The 4083-nt window shown below is 53.8% G+C and overlaps 1 protein-coding gene and 1 long non-coding RNA gene across 2 annotated transcripts in view; both read right to left on the bottom strand.

Annotated features, from left to right (window-relative positions):
• CABLES1 (Cdk5 and Abl enzyme substrate 1) overlaps window positions 1-4083 on the bottom strand; it is a 47714-nt gene that overhangs the window by 4270 nt on the left and 39361 nt on the right. The window lies entirely within an intron of this gene.
• Window positions 2701-4083, bottom strand: part of LOC107184684 — a 5329-nt gene continuing 3946 nt past the window's right edge. The window contains exon 2 of the long non-coding RNA XR_001515578.1: window positions 2701-3140. This is a non-coding gene — a long non-coding RNA (uncharacterized LOC107184684). The remainder of the gene's footprint in view (window positions 3141-4083) is intronic.

Here is a 4083-nt window from a genome sequence, read left to right as displayed (position 1 = left end):
ACACACACACACACACACACACATACACGTGCGTCTGCAGACTCCACCTTCCTTCTGTCCCTCCCCGCCTCTGCCCTGCCCCTGGGAGGTTTCTGCTTTTAAACACGATTGAACAGCAGCTGGTGTCTTTCTCCGCCAACCCCACTGCATTCATCAAAGAATTCCGGTCCCTTTCCCACGCCTACCCAGGCCACCTCTCCCGCTCTCTCCCCTACCCTTACAGCCCTGCCCTAGTAACCTGTACCCCAAGCAGTACCCTCTGTAAGTTCTAACCTCCCGCCTTCCTCTGTGCACTCCACTGACTCTCCGCCCCCATGACTGACAGCAACTTAAATTCACAGGTGACTGGCCAGTTCCCTTTGCGAGAGCTTGCAACTGGAAAGGGTATTACCTGGGTAGCCATTCCCCTCTCACTCTCTGATCTTTCTCAAATTGAAAAACACCTCAGACCTTTCTCTCCAGACCCTCTTAACCAGAAGCTTCCTTCTCCCCTATCCCCGAGAGCCCAAATCCTGAGAACGTTAGCTCTAAAACAGCCTCTTCCCATCCTACCCCTGCCATAGCCCTCACGGTCTGAGATCAAGGTTCTTAATGCCCGGGAGGAGCAGGCACAGTCAAATGGGTGGCCTGCCTTCCACAGAAGGGAGACCTGCAAACACGCCTTGGTTGTGGCCCTGAGGTCGCCGGCAGCCGCCATGGCCCCAGGGGGGCTGTGTGCGGCGGGGGTGCAACCAGAGAATGCTTCAAATGTGGAAATGAAGGCCCCTGGGCAATGCCGTGCCCCCGGCCCCAGGCTCCAACCAAGCCCTGCCCGGCATGTGGTCAAAGTGGCCACTGGAAGAGTGACTGCCCCTGGAAAAGCGGCGGGCCCCCTGCGTCCCAGCGTGGAGGGGCCACCCTTCCAGGTCAGGACCCGCCGCTGGCCATACTGGGACTGGCTGAAGACTGCAGATGCCCTGACATGATGACCCCAATCACCCTCGCCGAGCCCAGGGCTGCACTGAAGGCAACAGTCCTGCCCTCCTTTTTAGGGCCCCTTTACCCTTCCAAGATCTCGGTCATGGGCATTGATGGCAAATCCACCCGCCCACTGAACACCGGACTTCTTCCCTGCCTCCTTGATTATAGCCCTATAACGCACTCGTTCTTAGTCATGTTTTCATGCCCTGTGCCCGTTAGGATGAGATGACCTCACCATCCTAGCGGCCACTCTGCCCTTCAGCCTCCCTGCTCCAGCCTCCCTGCTCCTTCCACTCCTGGCCCCCTCCCTCTGCAGGGATGTTGATCCTCCACTGCCATGCGTCCCCTTATGGGGCCCTGTTGTCCCAGACCACAGTCGCCTACCTCAGTCTCACTGTGAAAGCCTTATCTCCTCCACGACTGTCCGCTCCTCTGAACTGAGAACTACTCTGACCTCAGCGCCCTCTCGCCCCATCCCCCTCCACCTTTCCCAAAGGAAAATATGCGGCAGTTTTAAAATCCAAGCGGCTAGAGGCCTGGGAACAGGCTGCGCGACCTGCTCCCTTCCTCCCTCCCTCCCCGCCTTTTCCTCCCTCAGGCTCACCGAGTGCCTCCCACCATCCCCGAAGAAGATTCAGCTACACTATCCAGGACCGGATGACCCATCATTCCTCACAGGCTCTTACCTGGCAAGGGACCCTCCAATTTTGCTCAGGTTTATCATATTTTCAAGTGAAATGGACATGGAATGATGAGGAAGTCATCAATTCTACTGTCTGGGATGGGAAATCCTCTAGTGTCACTCTCTATTTACGAACCCTGGACCTACTCCTATGCCCACCCTCATCGACACAACTTTCCATCTACTCTCTAACATCAATCCCTTCTCTACATCCTGCTGGATTTGTCTGTCACTGGCTTGAACTGTCATCATAGCCACTCAATTCCAACCTATTGGACTGTCTAACTAAACTCTCTCTAGAAATTCGCAGCTTCTGGCTGGACCTCCTGCCCATGGCTCTGACCAAAATCCGGCTACACCAAGGAGCCCCACCTTGAGCCCTTTTGACCCTTCTTGCTCAACCACCGTCTCCTTACTGATCCCCCTCCCCTGGGTACGTATCTCCCATATCTGTCTTTAACCAGGCAATTGCTCCGAGAACACGAGAACAGGTTTCTGCCCAAGCCAGAGCCGACCGACCAGGACTCCTGAGGACCAGCCCTTCACCCTGGTGACTCGGTCCTCCTTAAACACCTACATCCACAAGCCTTGGAGCCTAGGTGGACGGGACCTCACACTGTAGTCCTCACAGCCCCCACCATGGCCAAGCTGCTTGACGAACTGTCCTGGCACCACCTCTCCAGGCTCAAGAGGACCCCGGAGCAGCATGACTTCTATAAATGTGAGGCGTTGGGCCCCACTAAGGTCCGCCTTAGCCGCCCTCCCCCTCCTCCTCCTTCTCCTCCCGGCCCTGAGCAACCTATACCCACCCCCACCCGCTTATGTGTGGAGGTTCAAGGTCTTTGATGCCTCCCGAAACTCCAGAGCCCACCCTGCTCCCACGGATGTGCTACCAGACCAGTAATCTGGTAACTGGGGGACAAGTCACTTGGAACTGTACCCAAAACCACACCGCAGCCAGTCTCACCAAGGCCAGCCCAGAGAGTCGGAGCTCGCCTGGCTGCTCCCTCTATCCCGCCTCTGAACACACTGGGCTGCTTTCCTCCCTGTCATGTTAGAGCCTCCCTACAGCAGCAAGTGACATCAGTAGCCCAGGTAGCCCTACAGAACCAGCGCGCCTCAGACCTTCTGACTGCAGAAAGAGGAGTAACCTGCATATTCCTTCAGGAAGAATGCTGCTACTACATCAACAAGTCCGGAGTAGTGGAGCAAAACGTGCAGACCCTCACTAAGCTGAGTGAAGAACTACATGCAAGACACTTCTAGGACAACGCTCCTTCCGGCTGGTTCCAAAGCCCCTTAGCTACCTGGGTCCTACCCATGATAGGGCCCCTGATTCTCATCTGTGTCTTTTTTCTCCTAGCCCCGTCTCCTCAAGTTCATCTGCTCCTGGATAACGGAGATGTCACAGGTGACTGTGAATCAGCTCCTGCTCCATCCCTACACTCGGCTGCCCTCTAATCTGTCTCTGCCTAACCCTGGCCTTTAAACGCCCCCCCTCGACGTCCCTGGTCAGCTGGAAGTAGTCAGAACGAGTCGCCGTCCTCTATCACCAAAAGGCCAGGATGTTAGATTGGAGAGAGCCCAGGATCAGATACATGCAGATAATGGACTCCCCCTAGCATTCTAACAGATCAGCATGCCAGACACAGATACTGGCTTCTCCCTGAATCAACACGACCCCACACAGATACTGACTCCTTCCTGAATACCCCTGCTGACCCCCTGCAGTGGAAACTTCCTCAGCGGAATACCTCAGCTCATGTCCCCGCCCCTCACCCAACCGCAGTATAAAAAAAGTGCCCCCCCGCCCCCCGGTGGCATGAATCCACGTGCCCTGTCCTTGGAGTACATGGGTCTCCCGGGGACGCAGAATAAACCTTTTCCTTTCCTTTCTTTTCTGATTCACTGGAGTCTCTATTTCTTGTGCCGCCTCCTGAGCCACCTAACCTAACAGTCTACCTTGCATGCTTATTTCTGCAAAATATCTTCTCTGTCTGCTGATCTTTCCTTCTTTTCCTAGTGTGCGTCCCTTCAGCATTCAAATAGGCTAATATCTTGATTCGGCTTATGTTTCTCTCACTTTTTTAGTTATAAAAGATATCATACATACAAAAATATCCGTATGACCTAAAGAAGTTGGGTAATCCTGTTTTTACCGCTCATAGAAACACAACAGCATCTTTCCCATATCTGGGAAGCCCCCTCATGGCTTCCTTTCTGTTTATTGGCTAAGTTCTTAAGTTTGTTCTCTGATTCTCATCATTAGTGCTTTTCCTCTCACTTAACTGTCTTTCTCTACTTTGTTTCATATCCCTCTCATTTTGTTAACTTTGTGCTAGCAAAGATCTCTTCTTAAAGCAGACTTGAGGAGACTGTTACACATTAGCTGACTTCCTTCTTCTAAAGCCCTTCTCCTTCCCCATTTCCCCTTGCACTCA

The sequence above is a fragment of the Myotis davidii genome, unplaced genomic scaffold, assembly GCF_000327345.1.
Source record: "Myotis davidii unplaced genomic scaffold, ASM32734v1 scaffold1467, whole genome shotgun sequence".
NCBI lineage: Eukaryota > Metazoa > Chordata > Mammalia > Chiroptera > Vespertilionidae > Myotis > Myotis davidii.
Note: the sequence above shows the minus strand (reverse complement) of the source record. Positions and strands in the feature narration are given on the sequence as shown.